Source organism: Amphibalanus amphitrite, unplaced genomic scaffold (genome assembly GCF_019059575.1).
Source record: "Amphibalanus amphitrite isolate SeventyFive unplaced genomic scaffold, NRLGWU_Aamphi_draft 000160F_arrow, whole genome shotgun sequence".
Classification (NCBI taxonomy): Eukaryota; Metazoa; Arthropoda; class Thecostraca; order Balanomorpha; family Balanidae; genus Amphibalanus; species Amphibalanus amphitrite.
This window is the reverse complement of record NW_024881655.1, coordinates 580,586-599,448: the sequence shown is the minus strand read 5'-3', so window position 1 is coordinate 599,448 and position 18,863 is coordinate 580,586. Positions and strand designations below refer to the sequence as shown.

Here is an 18,863-nt window from a genome sequence, read left to right as displayed (position 1 = left end):
CCCAATAGCTCAGTTTTTAAGCTAGATCCAATTTCTTTGCATGAGAGGACTCAAAATAGAATGCGCTATCAAACTGCTATCTCGGATTTTCGAAATTTTGAAAATTTCGAAAATTTTATATAATAAAATTCAAAATGTATATTTTTACATTTGTTTCAAAAACTTATTGACTTTTCGAAAAAACCGGAATATATGTGATAGAACGCATTATTATGACTAACTCTAGCAAGTTTTAGCTAAATATCTTCAAAAATGGCCAAGTTATACGCATTATTGCAAAAAATTAACAAATATTAATTTTTCAAATCAATTTTTCAGCACGACTTTGACATCGTACGCCAATATAAATAGCACCATCGTGTTCCTGAGCTCAAACTGCATCCAATAGATACTTTTTTGTTGAAAAATTTTAACTTCAAAATTTGACCTTTTTTGACCTGAAAGTGACCTGACCTGAGCTAAATTTGACTCAAAATGACCTCGAATGACACAGACGACATCAAATTCGAAATGTTTGGCCTAAATGGACCATAAAACATGTGTCACGTGACCGACGGATGATATAATATTTTCGTGACCTGTGATGACCTGACCTTGACCTGAAAATCAAAGTACAAGTTTGGTACCCTCAGAGTATCTAGAGCATCTGTTCACGAGTGTGTGAACCAAAAATGAGCCTGATCTGACTTGTAAGACGGCGGCCAGAGCCCAAAACGTGAAGAATCCAAAATGCTAATAATTTTTACTTTGACCTGACCTGTGACGTCATCGGTGACCTCGAGGTCAATGAAATTAGGTTTCGCTCGACAGTTTTTCCGGGGCTATCAGACGCCGTTTGAATTTTGACGATCGGCCCAGTAGTTTCGGAGTTAGGAGGGGGGGCTATGAATAGCCCCCCCCCCCCCCCAGTAGGGCGCGTTATACGCAGACCCCAGTGGGGCGCGGGTTAAAAGTACCGCGCAAAGTGACGGCGGATCCATCAAGCCTGACCGAGGAAGGGCCTGCTAAAGTTGAGTCACCGAAGCAATTGACATCCTTTTCCATTCCCAAGTCAATTGGTTCGGTGACTTTCAAATCATAGCAGGCCCTACCTCGGTTAGGCTTGATGGATCCACCGTCACTTTGCGCGGTACTTTTAAGACAGACTGTACATGCCTACCTACGTACTGTGGTGTTCAGGTGTAATAATTGCTGTTACGTGCCGCAGATGATGATGCTGAATTTGAGCACGTGCAGCGGCATGATAAAAAAAAAATGAGTGTGAGCTGAGAAAAATGGGGACGGAAAAAATATAGATTGACCTGGATCGGAACAATGAATTGATTGTCTGATAATAGCAAGGCCATATATATAGGGATTATAGTTTTAATACCACTGATTTGATTTTAACGTAACCTGACGTGAGCATCCTTGATAACAAATTAAAGCCAATATTAAAGATAAAATCAGGCAGCCGCCACTTGCAACATACTGGCGACCCTGGCAGGACAACGATGGAGAAATACTTAGAACTGGCGGCTCGCCACGGACTAAACGGGGAAGAAGCTCTCAAGTTTGCATCTGAACGCATGGATAAAGATGCAGAGCGAGAGGAGCGAAGACTGGAACGTGAAAGAGAACGAGAAAAGGAAAGAGAGGAGCACGAAAGAGAAAGACAGGAGTATGAGAAACAAAGAGAAGAACGCGAAAAGGAAAGAGAGGAAAGGGAAAAGGAACGCAAACATGAACTCGAAAAGCTTCAATACCAAAGCGAGATATCCAGCGTCACTAGAGCAGCAACAGCTACTGTTCAGACACCGAAACTGCCGCCGTTCATGGAAGGCCGAGATGAAATGGACAGCTACCTCCAACGTTTCGAAAGGTTCGCCCGCGCGGCGGGATGGGGGGAGGACCAGTGGGCAGTCTCTCTCAGTGCCCTGCTAACGGGGAAAGCTCTCGATGTCTATCATCAACTGGGAGTCGAAGACGCGGCAGACTATATGCACTTGAAAAATGCGTTGCTGAAGCGCTATGGATTGACAGCCGATGGATATAGAAGGAGGTTGAGAGAATCAAGGCCCGAACAAGACGAGACCCCACAACAATTTGTGGTCAGGCTCCAGGCGTATCTAAAACAGTGGATCGCCCTGGAAGAAACAGATGACTCAAGAGACGCCCTGGAAGAGCTCATGATCAGAGAGCAATTCATGATAACGTGTCCGGCTGAGCTCAGACTATTTCTGAAGGAGAGGAAGCTATCATCGCTAGAAGAGATGACCGAGACGGCTCAGCAGTACCTGGAGGCAAGGAATCGAACTTTGTACGATCTTGAAAGAAAGTCTTCATGGAATGACACCAAAGCGCGGTACGCAAAAGAGTCGAGTAAGGTTAGTTCGGTGCGATCGGCCTCAGCCTTACAGGTGAACTCAAGAGTCGGGCGGCCCAGATGCTCATTCTGTGAACAGTCACATGAATCGGAGACGTGTCCAGAAGTGGAAAGGATGAGCATCGACGACCGACGTAAACGGCTGCTCACTTCTGGGTCTTGCTTTCTTTGCCTACGTCCGAGGCATATCGCCAGCACCTGCGAACTCCAGAAGACATGCGGCAAGTGTCAGCGCAAACATCATGAGCTGCTCTGCTTTGAACCTGAATCTAAAGCCGCAGGAAGTCCAGCCAAGGTACTAGCGGCTCGGTCGCATATCCAAGAGAGCACGGCTGTGGCATTACAGACCGCTCGCGTTGTTGCTCTCGGTCCAGCGGGTACCGAGTGCGCCCGGGTGCTGATAGACTCAGGCTCTAACCAGTCGTTCATTACAAAGAAGCTGGCCACGAAGTTGGGTTGTGAGAAGATCGGAGAACAAGACACAAATGTATCGACGTTTGGCGGCGCTGATAAGTGCTATAAATCTATGAAGAAAGTGGCAGTCACATTGAAGAAGGTGGAAGACACTTCAGATAATATCCTCACGATAAATGTGGCAGAGATCGAAGCAATATGTGCCCCTGTAAACACAAACCTCAAAATACAGGATGAGGATATGACCCATCTGAAGGAGCTGCAGCTGGCCGACCCACCGGAACTTTGGAAGGAAGGTCAAGAGATAGACTTACTGCTGGGCATAGATGTATATCAGGATGTCATGACGGGAAGGATCCGTAAAAACAAGTCGGGCCCAATCGCGATGGAATCCATTTTCGGGTGGATTTTGGGAGGCCGGCTCCATTCTTCTGAGGAAGAAACGAAACAAGTCTTCTTTCTGCAAACGGCAAGCAGCACAAGTGATGACCTCGAGCGGCTCTGGGACTTAGAATCCATTGGCATCAGAAGCCCATCGTTTGCAAGTTCGTGTGAAGAAAAACAAACTCGAGAAGAGGAGGCGGTGGCTCATTTTGAAACCACGTGCACGCGTCTTGACGACGGTCGATACGAGGTTCGTTGGCCCAAAAATGAAAACTTCGCCGACCTTTCTGAGGATGACAGTCTCGCACGAGCACGCCTAGAGCGTTGTGAGAAGACGTTAGAGCGCAGTGGACGACTACCGGAGTACAGTCAGGCTCTCATGCAATACATAGACGAGGGCTACGCAGAGAGAGCCCCCGCCAAGCCTGACGGTCCGGTACATGTTCTATCACACCATGCTGTGCGCAAAAATGGGAAGATCAGAATCGTGTTTGACGCATCCGCCGGGGAGCCCCACTCTCTCAACAACTGTGTTCTTCCCGGGCCAAATCTGATCACAGATCTTGCTGGAATACTGCTGCGTTTCCGGCTCTATCAAGTCGCCGTGTCAGCGGATATTGAGAAGGCTTTTTTGCAAATAAGTCTGCATCCACAAGACCGAGATGTGACTCGATTTTTGTGGCGAGTAACCCCGGGAGAAGAACCATCCGTATTTCGGATGACACGTGTCATCTTTGGGGTCAGCGCGTCGCCATTTCTTCTCCAAGCGACCATCAAGCGACACTTGAGTCAGTACAGTGACGTCTGGAGTTCGTCGGCTTTGCGGTTGAGCACTGATCTGTACTGCGACGACCTGCTCACCAGTCTGAAAACCGAGGAGGAGGCGGAAAACTTCATCCAGGAAACGAAACAGATTTTTTGTGAAGCGAAGATGAACATGCGAAAATGGGCTAGCAACAAAGCTCTGTCAGGAGTAAGGGATGCTGACTGCAGTGGCCCAGTCTCCCTTCTTGACGGCGGGTCAAATGAGAAGAAGGTCCTGGGAGTGTTGTGGGCGAGAGCAGACGACAGCCTTAGGTTCGATCCCAGTTCTCTGATGCTGTTGAGCGACTCTCTGCGTCCCACAAAACGGAACATTCTGCGGATCTCAGCCAGGATTTTCGATCCCTTGGGCTTACTGACTCCGTTCACCGTCCGACCGAAGCTGATGCTGAAGCAGCTATGGATACATGGACGAGGGTGGGATGATACGATGAATCAAGAGGTGCAGCGACTTTGGCTCGCTTGGAAGAAGGAACTTCAGGAGCTTGAGAAGATCTGTTTTCCAAGACCGTACGACTCAGAGAACATTGGCTCCTTTCAGATTCATACTTTCTGCGACGCGAGCCAAGAAGCCTACGCCGCCGCCGTGTACCTGCGGCCAAGTGGTGACTGTCCACGCAAGAGCAGACTTGTGATGTCAAAGAGCAGACTGGCGCCAACCAAGCCGATGTGCCTGGCGCGTTTGGAGCTAATGGCGGCAGTCATCGGAGCCCGACTCACAGAATACGTCATCATGTCTCTGGGGATCCAACCTGAAGCGGTGCACTTGTGGTCTGACTCCGAAGTAGCGCTCGCTTGGATACGAAGTGACCCACGTCGGTGGGGGACCTTTGTGTCCAACCGGGTGACCGAGGTGCAACAAAAGTTCCCACCGGAGACCTGGCGTCACTGCCCTGGCCAGAGCAACCCAGCGGATTTGCCTTCCAGGGGCGCCTCCGTGACGAAGATGCAAGATGAGCTGTGGCAGAATGGTCCGACATGGCTGGAGCAGCCCGAAACAGAGTGGCCCCCGAGCTACCGGGTTTCTGAGCCACGAGAATGTCTCAGTGAAGAAAGGGGCACGATAGCACCAGTCATGCTATCAAGAGCACACGCTCACCCGGACGGGAACGGTGGTCTGAAAAACGTGATTGACATCAGCAGGTTTAGCAGCTTGGCTAAACTACATCGAGTTACGGCATGGGTGCTAAGATGGAGTGCGGTGTGTACGGGTCTAACAGAGCGGCAGGAAAGCTTATCTCCAGAGGAGATCCAACGAGCGGAAACGATCTGGCTCAAAGAAGTGCAGAAAGATGCGTACGCCGCCGAGCTCACGGCACTACAATCAGGGAATGGAGTCGACAAGAAGTCAAGGATCTTCAACTTGAATCCATTCCTGGACAACGATCAGCTGATGAAAGTGCGAGGACGAATACAGCTGGCTGAACTCACCCAGGAAGAGAAACATCCAGTCATCATTCCCGCGGAGCACAAGTATGTGGAATTGTTGGTACTCGACCGCCATCAAACATCATGCCATGGCGGCGTACAACAAACACTCCATGCACTCAGAGAAAGGTTCTGGATCCCATGTGGCCGGAAACTCGTGAGAAAGCTGATTCGGGGCTGCAGCAGATGCAAGGTGTTTTCTGCAGAACCGTTCAGTGAAGAGGCTGCTCCGCTCCCCAGGGAGAGAGTGACAACGAGACCACCATTCTCCGCTGTAGGTGTAGATATAGCAGGCCCCATCTATCGAAAAGGTCCTGGATCGATCCCCGTGAAAGTGTGGCTAGTTCTTTTCACCTGCACTGTTGTTAGGGCGGTACATCTGGAGCTGGTAGATTCTCTGTCGACAGACGACTTCATGAAAGCGTACGAACGGTTTGCAGCACGACGAGGGAAGCCTGAAGTGATATTCAGCGACAATGGATTGAACTTCAAAGGGGCGTCACCTATCTTGGCCACGAGAGGAATCAAGTGGAAGTTTAGTGCACAGCGAGCCCCGTGGTGGGGTGGATTCTGGGAAAGGCTGATACGCATGACGAAGGACGCTCTGCGTCGAACTCTAAGAAGAAGCCTCCTCACGTGGGAGGAATTGAGTACTGTGCTGTGTCAAATAGAGGCAGCCATCAACGCGAGACCCCTGACGGCCCTTACTGATGACCCTGAGGACGTCCGTCCTCTGTCTCCGCAAGACTTCCTGCATGGCAACTCTGCAGGTGATGAAACTGGTCTCCATGATGCTGACCTCTCTTCTATCGGCGGCCAGCGTCTCAGGGCTGGAAGAAAATACCGGCAACAAGTTCTTCAGCATCTGTGGAACAGATGGAAGACTGAGTATTTGAAGGAGCTACGTCTACCTCCTCGTCCGGAGACCGGCCAACGTAAACCCGCGGAACACGACCTGGTGCTCATTGGAGACAATCCACGCTCTTCACGTGCCTTGTGGAGAACAGGGATCATCGTCGAGCTACACCACGGCCGAGATGCCCGAGTGCGTGCCGCCTCCGTTCGCACCGTGGATGGCACCGTCGTGCGACCCATCCAGCGGCTTCATCTGTTGGAGGGCAGGAATAGGATAGGTTAGAGGTGAGACGTGTGTCTCACGGGGGGAGGGTGTTACGTGCCGCAGATGATGATGCTGAATTTGAGCACGTGCAGCGGCATGATAAAAAAAAAATGAGTGTGAGCTGAGAAAAATGGGGACGGAAAAAATATAGATTGACCTGGATCGGAACAATGAATTGATTTTCTGATAATAGCAAGGCCATATATATAGGGATTATAGTTTTAATACCACTGATTTGATTTTAACGTAACCTGACGTGAGCATCCTTGATAACAAATTAAAGCCAATATTAAAGATAAAATCAGGCAGCCGCCACTTGCAACAAATTGCTTTAAAATATTTGGCCATGGTTTGATTCAGCTTAAATTTATATATTTCGAGATTTAAACATGTATAATTTGCTTTTTTCCAGCGCTGAGCGCCCATCGACGGAGTTGCAATAACTGCAGTAGTTTTGCGAGTCAAAAATAGCTGTGAAATAGAATAACATTATGGCGGAAACAAAAGTGCGCCGTAAAACGTCTAAAAGCGCCAGAAACTAGGAACTTTGTAGTATGTACATTGCACCACGCTGTAGTGTGGTGCAATTTCATTTTACACTACGTTATACTACGATTTGGGGTATTTTTGGGTATAGCGCGTTCCTTTGGTTGGAAAAACGAAACACGCGACTACGGTGGGCATCCCAGACGCTACAGATTACCAAATAGTAGCCACACGAATCCTGTGATTAAAATGACGGGTCCAAAGGTATAAATAGCAAGCTCTTCAGTCGCACAGCTCGCGATTCAATGCAGCGCTCTTGCTCGATGCATTCAGCTTTCTAAAACACCATTGCCTGCCATCAACAACACACAGAAAAATATTGACACCGTTAGCGGTGTAATTGCACAGTACATATCTGAGCACTTGAGGAAAGTTAATTTAGTCCCTTCCCCGCTTAAATTACTCGCGCTTCTAAATGAACACCAGGAAGAAGGTAATAGAACACTGTTAGGAGGGTTGGGTGTTTTACTACATGTAGCAAAACACCCAACCCTCCTAACAGTGTTCTATTACCTTCTTCCTGGTGTTCATTTAGAAGCGCGAGTAATTTAAGCGGGGAAGGGACTAAATTAACTTTCCTCAAGTGCTCAGATATGTACTGTGCAATTACACCGCTAACGGTGTTAATATTTTTCTGTGTGAACACTTGATAACATATACCGTGCAAGCATTGTTTGACACATTTACTGACATGTTTGTGGCTGCCTTACAGCTCATCATAAAGAAACGACTTTGCACTGCAGCAATAATACCGGCTAGTAGGCCTTGCACGCCACCTTTGTCTTGACGACAGAACCGAAAATGCACTGGCACATTGGTGGCACGTTTGTAAAGCATAACATCTGCCGTTCCATTGGGTTGCTGTCACGAAGGCGGCTATCCCGTGAGCAGACAGTAGTCGCAAAAGACAACTGTTTCTGCATTCACTGCAAGCTGTTGAAGTACAAGGGAAGCGTCAGGATTTATCGTGGAAATCACACTCGCCGGAAGAATTACACTCGCATCAGCTTTATCTCTCAACATCGTAAAGCTAAGCCCGATTCCCATCGTCGTAAGCTTATGGAAATGTCAACCTATCTCAACCCCAGTTGACATTTGAAATAAGCTCGGTGTAAGCTAATGCGAGGAGTCTGGACTATGTTCCGAGATTCGAGGAGCCCGGTGCCGTCCCATTTTAACCAAAATCTACCGTGGCAGTGCAGTGGTGCACCCGCGTCATCCGCTCACGGCGCTCGGCTGGTGGAGCGGGCGGAGCTGCGGACACCTGCGCTGGTAGGCAGACCCGCATGACAGCCCTGCTGAGCGGCACAGTATCCCTGGCAGCGCCGAGCGTGGTATGCCACTGCGGTGCACTGGATTACCAATTCAACGGAAGCATTAGAAAGGCAGTTACATAATTTTAGTGTCCATGCCCACCGCAATCAATGCAAATAAGGCGCATGACTCGTCAGCCACGCACATAATGGTGTATTCTTGCAAAAGCCTGAAGCTGTGAAAAATCGTCGCATGGGTGCAGTTCAATGCCATTTGGGCCTCGCTCCCTTTTCAATGCAACTGCACCGATTCAGCGGCTTCCTGGAACTCCCCGTCACAGGGCGCTGATCTTCTCGGTAAAACTGCCGCCTGTTGACTGTTGTCGGATAATTGAATCAGCACCGGCCGGCCGGCCTGCGCCCCGGAGCAGACGGAGACGCTAATGAGCCTATTGGCTCCGAAAGCCCGACAAACGGCGGACGGCTGGCGCGGATCTGCGAAACGTCGCTAGACGATATTTATCGCCGACAGACTGCACTCATCACCCGGTAGGTGGGTAGTACTTATCGCCCGATACACAATATTTATCGACAGATATAGGTGGGCGGTACTTATCGCTCGAGAAGAGCGTAATTAGACGCTGTCGATCGATCGACGAGCCGTGTTAGTGCTACATTATCGACCACCGACTCAAGTACCGAGAACCTAGACGGCTTTTGTACGGCTGAAGGTTCGCACTTAGAAGATAATCATCGACCTAAGGACCATGCATGGGCGACAGTACTACAAACATAGTCCCATTGACCAATGACTGGAATGTAAGCACGTCTGTCGGCAGTGCCCAGAATTATACGGTGACTGTGAGCACGGTCCAGCCTAAAGACGGTGTTTGCGCTCACCAACAACCCTTCAGTCCATGGACTGTATGCACTGATAATACATGGTCCCCGCTAGAAGATCCGTCTGGCACGCTCTATGCGGTAAAAGGTCGTAGCGGTCGCTTTGACACGAATTGTCGGCTGGCACGGCAGCAGCCACTCAGGATTATCACGGATTATAACAACCGGACGTCGTTATGTAAGAATGCCACATTCATTACGGATGCCACGACCGGAATGCAGCCTCAATGTGCTCCTGGAAAGCCAGACCGCGTCTGTATTAGCAATATCACCTTACACCGAAGTTAGATGGCTTGGTGTCATACGCTGATGACTTCCTTTGTTGTCATATTAATCAATGTAACATTACCATGAAGTTAAAGCAGCATGGACTCCGGCATCGAGCTTGACACCTCTACATACAGTGTCCTAGATATCACTAGCATGTAATTTGATGAAGTAACGAATAACGGTGCTGAGCTCATAAACCAATAACCAACATGTCAAGGGATGCCAGTCAAAAGATGCAGTCTTAGGCTACATACAGCAGAATATCAATCTTATTTGTAAACTAACAGGAAAAGGTGCATTGATGCATTGCAATGTAATATTTCAACGAACAATACCATGTTAGACAATGCTGGGTTCACATCAAACGGTGGCAGCTAAGAACGGGTAGCGATCAGACAATGCCCTGTTCCTCCTTATGAGTTTGCCCGTTGGGGTGTGCCATCTCGAGTGGTAGCCGCAGTCCATTAGAGCCGGCCCGGCCACCAGACGAGGTTGTTTCAGAGCTCGCCACCCTGGACGGCTTCAAAGTTGCCGCTCGAGCTTTGATCTGGCCTCGGTGGGGGACAGCGAGCTGTTGGCCGTCCCCAGGTGGCCTGCGCAGCGTCAGTGCTTCATTGCAGCTAACCGCTGGTCGCAAAAATGCGGTATGGTGCTAATCTTTTGTTGGGTAAATTGGCGAAGCATGCATGATGCATGGCAACCCACGAACCCAGCCTGGGAACTGTAAATTTAAAAATTACACATCACTATGCGCAGGGCAGCTGCTGAGAGGGCTCGGGAGGAGTCGCGGTCACTTGGCCAGTCGGCAGACGGCCTTATTGAATACTCCGAGTGGAGCCAATCGGCACCGGACGCTCCACAAAGGAGCGCCATATCGATTCGACGCGCGGCGCGGGCTCCAAACTGTGTTGACATTTGCCCCCTCAGGGAACTCTCTCGACCTGTGTGCATTGCCGGCGAGAATTCACTTCTTGTTCAGTTAAGGACGTGTAAATATTTCCTGGAAAACCAAGGGCACTAAATCCCGAACGGTGACTACCAAGTATGATGATGGCGGTAATTTTCCAATGTCGCGATGGTGGAATAGCGTTCGAACAGTAAAACTCTTGCAGAGCATATCAGTCCTCTTCAGACTAAATATTTGTGTGCGTGAACGGTTCTGCAAAGTTCTGAAGCATTTAAGAGTATGGTTGAAATACCTGGCATGTGGTTGTAGATACGCCTTGCTGGCATACAATAAGCTGAAATATTTATGGGATTTGCTGTTTGCCTGATACAACATCGAGCAACAAGCGTAGTTGCGTCGTGCAAAACGTGAATGCCATAGCACCTTAAGGTGTGTACCGTGTTAAGTGCAAACCCAGCAGCTAAAAAGTTTAGCAGGTATTGCGTCCGACAGAAACGACCCGCACATCACACACAGCACAGCAACCATCACATAGCATAAGAGTGACCATCACATAGCACTGCAGGGTTGCAGCAATCATAACATCACACAGCACAGCACCATCACGTCACATAGAATGCGTCATCGCATCACAGTACAGCGTACATCACTTCACAAAGCACAGCGACCATCACATAACACACAGCACAGCAGCGAGCATCACATCACACAGCACAGCGCCCACTATGTAGACCACACACAGCACAGCCTCAATCACATGCCTACAGCACAGTGTGCAGGTGTGCTGTCGGCTGTACTCGTCACCTTCGACGTCCGGTCCCGTGATGGAGACCTTAATGAGGCGGCCGCCACGGCCGGTCCCCGGCGCTAATTAATTGGAACACTGCCTCGGACCGACCGACATGGGAGGGGCACCGATGGGAGGGGTCACTAATCCCCCGTGGGCTCTATAAGGTACTATGCAAATTGTGTAAGCTAAGCCCATTACATGTCACTTGTATTACAGAGTGTGCACTGTGCACGCTGCGCTGGTGGGAGATGCAGAAAAAAGAGCGGCGGTCGGAACCCGTGCATGACGAGGGCTTTATGAAGCTCCAGCGCTGCATGGCAAAGAAAGTGAGCAATTGGTTGTGTTGAGCTTGAAATAAAACGCATGTATTGAAAATAAGCAAATATGAAAGTTAGACTATATCATACTTTTTAAAAGAACTGAGTTCGCACTGGGCACCTCCTTGAGTAATTTAGAATTTCCTGCCAAATGACAAATAGCCACTGATCGTCGTTGCGATAAGCCTTTCCGGACCAGACGGGCCGGCCGATGGCCGCGGAAATAAGGCACAGGTTGGCGAGTCCGCTGTTAATTACGCGCCGCTTTATATGTTTGCACGAGTACCTTGGCGGACTTATTGCCAATTATCCCGGGGTCAGCGGTGGCGTGTGTGACGACATCGCTGCAAATATTGGACCGAGCCTCGTCCATAAAACACGGCATGTCACATGCTTGTTTAGCATGCAGACTATGGAAAGAACTCGTGTAGTTATGACTAATGAATGCGGCGCAATCAATTTCAGTACGGCCGATTTTTACAAGGCACGCAGCGTCGTTTCCAAGCGCACAAGTGCGAAGTAAAAGTGAGTGTAGCTCCTTTAACATTAAAACATTACATTCAAAGATTTATTTAATCAAAATGTTTTGGATAAAGCTATTTTATATGGAACATCAAATACAATACACATTCTTACATAACAGAGGACGGTGGAAGGCAGAGGAAGAGCTCCGCGCGCGGATTGACCGAAAGCGAGAGACAGTGACAAGGTTTGATCTTTAGTGCTGGATGAGTCAGGGCACCCGTCACGGGACATTGTGTGCGAGTCGTGACCTGCGTGACCCGTCCGTGCCGTGGCCATTGCGCTGGTCCGACGTGACCAGGCCCAGTCACTACAGTCCTTTGACAAATTACCGAACAGCTGGAAGCCAGCTGGGCCCTGGGCGCCAATGCGGTCACGTAATTGTATTTGTTAGAGAGCAAATACGTGCACAATGCAATCAGTGTCTGTACTACTACAGCCAGAACACATCCCAAAGAAGAAATCCGTTTTACTGACGCTAAAAATCACAAAATCATGGAAAGTTATCGTGCATGCGTCAGCAGGAAGGCAATCATTTTGCCATGTTTACCAATAATAATAGTCCAATCTGCAGCCAACCAAAAAAAAAAAAAAAATCAGCTATGGAGTCACCTGAAGCCAAGGAGTCTGCTCCAATTGGTGCTTTTGAACGCTGCGATTGTGCTATCCCGTGATGTCACATGAACAAAGGACTGCAGCCTCGTAGTCACGCCATGAGACCAGTGTCTTATGAACCGGAGTTAGCATGAGAATTGAATGTTTACCGTCGTTATTTTCTCTCTGATTTCAGTGAGACGGAGCTTTAAAAATGGGAAAAGTTGCTGGTTCATGGTCCTTATCTCGGGCCCCCTGGTGGATCTTGTGAAAGCGCGAACTGAATGTGACCGCCCTTATTAGTGTGTCTCCAATGCATGGCCAGAAGTAATCAATGGCTGTACATTCCTAAATCCTACTGAATATCCAACACCAGTTAATACGCAATTTTTAACCTGGGGCGGTTTTTCATTCAACAAATGCCTCTTTAATTGAGAAATCCAGCCACATACGCATTAACACCTCAAACATATTGCGCCAAACCGCACGAGGGTCACGAGCCTTACCTACCTCAGTTGGGCAAACTAGGCGGCGGGAATCAAAATATGGAGGCATCAAAATATTGATTCTAGTGGGCGGAGCTTTGACCATATATGGGCATACGTGCAGACCATCACAGAAACGTCAATTCTTCAGCAACCGGCTACAATTTCAAGATAGTTTCTTCACAAAATGAAGAGCAACGTTGAAGCTACCCGCCAGGCACGAAACAATAGCCCTAACCTCTTAGGTTAGTTTAGGAAAGCGTCTTGAAAATAATCAAGATTTTGATTCATCACGGCGGCTAATCCCGGCGAGAATCAATATTTTGATTCCGCAAACAGCTGGCTAATCATTATTTTGATTCTGAAATCAGCTGGTCTATCAATATATTGATTCTGCGAACTGACTTTCTGCAGATGTACTTCACTCTTCAAATTGATTTATGGAACGTTTCTTGTGTGCAAATAATGCAAATTCAATAAATTCATGAAGATATTATCAGCACAGGATCGTGTAATTTTTTTCTAGACCTTATTCCCACGGTAGACCAGGGATTTTCAGCACTCACCCTAGCTCCCTGCTCAAAGCTGCAAGCCTTCGAGGGAATGCGTGAAGGGAGCCGTGCTGACCTTTGTATAGGGGTTGTACTGAGTCGGAGCCGGAACCGAAGCCCGACCATTTTACTCGGAGCCGGAGCCGGAGCTGGAGCCGATTTTTTCCTCCGGAGCCGAAGCCGTCTGACATTTTCACGGCTCCACATCCCTGCTTTGTAGCATTGATTTTGAGTAAAAAAAAGTTAACTTATCGTCTTTCACGTGTTCATGAATGTGTTTCTACGCATCTGTATCCCGTCCCATTTCTGTGGAGTACAGTAAGAGATATTTCGCCGAACAATATACTCAAGCCCGTTGCACAAATTGCACAATTTGAATGAAAATATGATACACGGATGTATTTGCATTCGCAAATAATACGATGATATTCATAACACATTTCACAAAGATCCCTGCAATTGCCACACATTTGCCATCACAAAGCCCTGTCGTTGATGCTCACATCCCATGCAAAGCAATACTCACTTTTAGGACACGTCTCTTATTCAATATGGCTACGTATTTGCAAAACATGCAGTTAATAATATTTGAAACTGAGACCTAACCAATAAGACATACCATGGACAGGTAAGAAAAACAAATAAACGTCTGGAGAATGACTTCAACGTCTCGATGTTGCCTACTTACAAAGAACAATTTTCGGTTTCGAATCAAATACATGAAATAAATATAAACAAAATTTGTACAGATACACTCAATATAGGGTTTATGATTAGCACGGCTACCTAAAACATCAATCCTGTCAGGTTGAGCCACTTATGTCCACACCCAAAGCAGGTCGCTTTGGAACACCACAAGATCCCATATTACCACCGAAAACGGTCACCAATTGGTCTACTGATCAGCATCTTCAGAACATTCTCGACCGAAAAGCTATCAGTCCTGTCTGTGTTTTGGTTCGCTTCATTTGGGCTATGCGCACGTTTTTCTACTCCGGTTCTAGGGACGAGATAGCAGTCATCACGCGCTGCACCAGCTCGTTCTTTGACAGGTTGGTGACGCTGTCGTCATCCGGCAGGATAAACACGTGGCGCATTTCACCCTCGGCCCCGCCAGCCACATACACACTTCCTTACGTCATATTGTTTCTCGCTACGAGATCAAAGTTCAAAAGGTCGTGATGTAGGTAGTCTCCGCCCAGCCCGAGTCAGGTACTCCACCGGTTGGTCGGGTGCGGCCAGGTCCGCGCAACGCCGCCCTTCTTCGGTCGACGCTCTGGTTGACAGGGATGGCGTTGTCATACAGTTGCCTGTCGACTGAACAGCGATTCAAGACGCCATCCTTGACCCTCTGAAGCTGATCCCCGCAACGACCAGTGTTTGAGCCTTGGTTGACCTGCAGCAAACAACAGAACAGAACACAATAATTAGGACATTTGTGGACAATAGATTAGGAAACTATATGTGTTATTATTCTATTTGTTCAGCAACTATTAATTTTAGAATATATTCAATAAAAATTAAATACTTAATGTCGCTTAAATTTCCACTGAACGTCACCAGGTGCGCCAACAACTGTCATCTCATGCAGTTATATAAATTCTGCCAAAAAAGTAGATCTGAGGCCAGCTGTACCAACAGAAAAATAGGTGGCTGCTGGATTTTTTTTGTCTAAAAGTTACTTCACATACAGAGCATGAACAGTACAGCCCTATCCGTTTACGTGCCCATCATGTAACGCTCCATATGTGAAGCAGTCTTTAGGCAAAAAATTCCAGCATGCAACTATTTGTGTTGATAAAACTGGCCTCTAAAATTAACTTTGGCATGGACAATCCTGAAAATTAACTATCCAGCATTCCCTGGACTGACGTACATTAGACACATAATTTTCTTGAAGATCACGCATAATGTAAATATGGCTTACACCATTCAGCAACTTGCTTTTGTTGCACTTACAAATTAAAGTTGTAGCAACAATTGGGTGAGTGAGACACAAGCAGAGGCTAAAACATCCAAATTATGTAAAATACTGGACATGCACTGCCCCCATTTCATGAGTCCACCCAACAATTCTATCATGTGAGACAAAACATTAGGCTTCTTGTAACTAATTTATACCGTAACTTTTAAAGGACATCATATTTCACTGAAATACTACACCTAAGACATCATTTTCAAAAAAATATAGCTTAAAAAGACAGCAGAAAAGTGAGAAGGCGTCCCGCGCCGCTGACGTCGCTACCGCGCCATGTTCCTAAAACCATCTCTTAAAACGAGTTTTCGGTAAGAAACGTTAAGATCACATGCCTGAAATTGAAAAACACACTTCAAAGTATCTTAAAATATGATCCATTGTTACTTACACTTCAGAAAAGGTCGCTTAAACAAAATAAAACCGGGAGCACTACGTTGCATCCAAACACCCACGACGCCGGCGCGAAATGGCGGGAACCGGAAATCGTGGCTAGATACAAAGAAAAAGAATATTTCTTATAAATGAATTATACAACTAAATAACGCATTTTTTATTTTCTTTTAGACAAAATTATGAAAAAATTACAGAGGCTTGTCGTTAATGATAAACAGAGCAAGTTTTAACAGCACGTTTTTGTTGAATTATGGCGGCGAAATCTTTATGCCATCCGTAAAGGTACGCGCGACAAACGGCTGATAGCCATGCAGCGAAAAATTGAAGCGGGGAAGTTTTTTGTATTGACTTGTCGAAAAATCTCGCCGTCATGGGGGTTATTTCCGCCGTAACGGGTCGTCTGAAGGTGGGAACGTCCCAAATTGAATCAAAATATTGATTCTATGCCCATATATGGTCAAAGCTCCGCCCACTAGAATCAATATTTTGATGCCTCCATATTTTGATTCACGCCGCCTAGTTTGCCCAACTGACCTTGGCTGTTGGAACCAAGGACGTCTTCGAGCCGCAAACAGCTTTCACGATCCTACCGGGTGGATCTGCGGATTGTCTCCTGGCAAACGTCTCCGAAAACACGTGAGAACCCAACCGTCGCTGACGAGGTCGTGACACCTCGACGGCAAGCCTGAGGCAACTGATGTCGCCGGTCTCGGTCAAAGCCCCAACACCGACGCACCGATGTCAGCGCCTCTGGCGGCCGCTGGCGGAAGCGCCGAGCAACAGGCGGAGTTTACGTCCGACGGTGGACGGGGCTGTCGATACCGACGGGCGGGGAGCAGGGGGACGGGAGAGGAGCACAGCTACCTACAGGTGGATCACGTAGGGGGGCGGAATGTAGTGTGCTTCGACAGGTTGTGGTTTGGTTTGACGGCCTATCATTTGGTTTTCATGGGTGCCAAACATGTGCGAGAATTATCAGCGCACTACTGGGTCCCGCTCTCGTACGTTTCTAAAATTCTAAATAAAATAAAACGCAACGTGAAAAACATATACTACCACATCAATACTATTATGGAAGGCTCTGAGGTCGTTCAAGGGTACTGGTGCTATTTTATTTATTATTTATTTATTTATTATTTATTTGACATCGTAGGCTCATTCCACAAAAATGGCTATTCCTGAACCAGGGTCGCAATATAAAATGATGGGTGTCGTGGGAAAAACATACGCACGCACGCACACAGACAGACATTCGTTCGCAGTCACTCTCTCACAAACGTGTCGTCATGAAGCATTGCTAACGGTCAGCCGCCTGTTGTCGCAACAAGTGCCGGCGCAACTCTGCCTTGAACGCGCGCAGGTTCAGGTCACACATCGCCGGTGGTAGGCTATTAAAAGCTGTCACGGCGGTAAAGAGGAATCGTCTCCTCCCGGACTCCGATTTGATTCTTGGCACATGTAGCATATCTATCTGTCTTGTGGCTCGCTGATGTACGTCACGTCTATGCACTATTCTACTCGCGATTGACTCGGGCTGCGCAGTGACCAGCATACGTTTCAATAGGGTCAGCACATGATATGAGTACATGTTACGCGCGGACAGCCATCCCAGGTCACGCAGGACGTCACTAACATGATCAAACTTCCGACGCCCCGATATCACACGGGCTGAAAAATTCAGCAGCTTTTGCAGACGTGCGAGCTGAGTGGTATTGCAGGAGCCGTACACACTGATACAATAGCGGATGAGCGAAATGACTAGACTTTGGACTAGGGTGGTGAGCGTCGAATGTGGTAAAATATGTCTAGAGTGACTCAATCCGATTAAAATACCTGTGCAGCGCCGGACGACATCATCGGTATGGGCGGCAAACGACATACATTGGTCAAATACGACACCCAGATTCCGCACCGCGGGAGAGCCGGGGACAATGGCGCCCATAAAGTTGATGCTGACTGTTGGAAGCTGCCGGAGATTTTGACGAGTGCCGAGAACAATGAGCTGAGTTTTCTGAGCGTTGATTTTCATACCATTTTTGCCAAACCAGTTCGAGAGCAGTGACAAATTTCGTTCCATGGATCCGATCAGGGCGCCAATGTCTCCGGGCCCCCCGCCCACGAGAACCTGAGTGTCGTCCGCGTACTGCACGATGCTCGCGTCATCAACGAATAGCGACATATCATAAGCATAGATGCTGTACAAGAGCGGTCCGAGCGATGTCCCCTGATAGGTGCCGATCGGGTTCGGCAGCGCCGCCGACAGAGTTCGAGAGCCAGAGTGGCTCTCAGCTACCACCTGCTGCTGGTGGTCGGCCAAATAACTCTCAAACCAGCGCGTGTCGACATTGTACAGTTCGAGTTTACGTAAAAGTCCGGCGTGCGGTACGACGTCAAAGCATTTGGACAGATCTAAAAGACACAAAAGTGTAATTTCCTTACGGTCCATAGCCTCAAACACTCGGTCTGTAACATCTAAAAGTGCGGTGTCGGTAGAATGGTTCGTCCTAAAACCGTGCTGACTAGACGAGAATAAATGATGACAGGTGAAATAGGTAAAAAGCTGCTCGTAAACGACGCGTTCAGTGATTTTGGCGATGGTGGGAAGGATTGATATGGGGCGGAAGTTGGTTACGTCTGTGGATTTGGGTGATTTCTGGATGGGATGGATCAAGGCTAATTTCCATGAGCTAGGGACGCTGTGACTGGTGATGCTGGAATTGACGATGTGGGTGATGACGGGATAGATGGAGCCAAAACACTGTTTGATAAAACGCATACATAGTCCGTCAGCGCCACACGATGTACTGCTGGCCATCCTACCAAC

At 48.0% G+C, this 18,863-nt stretch overlaps 1 protein-coding gene across 1 annotated transcript in view; it reads right to left on the bottom strand.

Annotated features, from left to right (window-relative positions):
* Positions 1–16,694, bottom strand: part of LOC122383305 (protein O-mannosyl-transferase Tmtc3-like) — a 58,052-nt gene extending 41,358 nt beyond the window's left edge. The window contains exon 1 of the mRNA XM_043369596.1: positions 16,574–16,694. The gene's annotated coding sequence lies outside the window, so the exon portion shown is untranslated. The remainder of the gene's footprint in view (positions 1–16,573) is intronic.
* Positions 16,695–18,863: the final 2,169 nt, after the last annotated feature.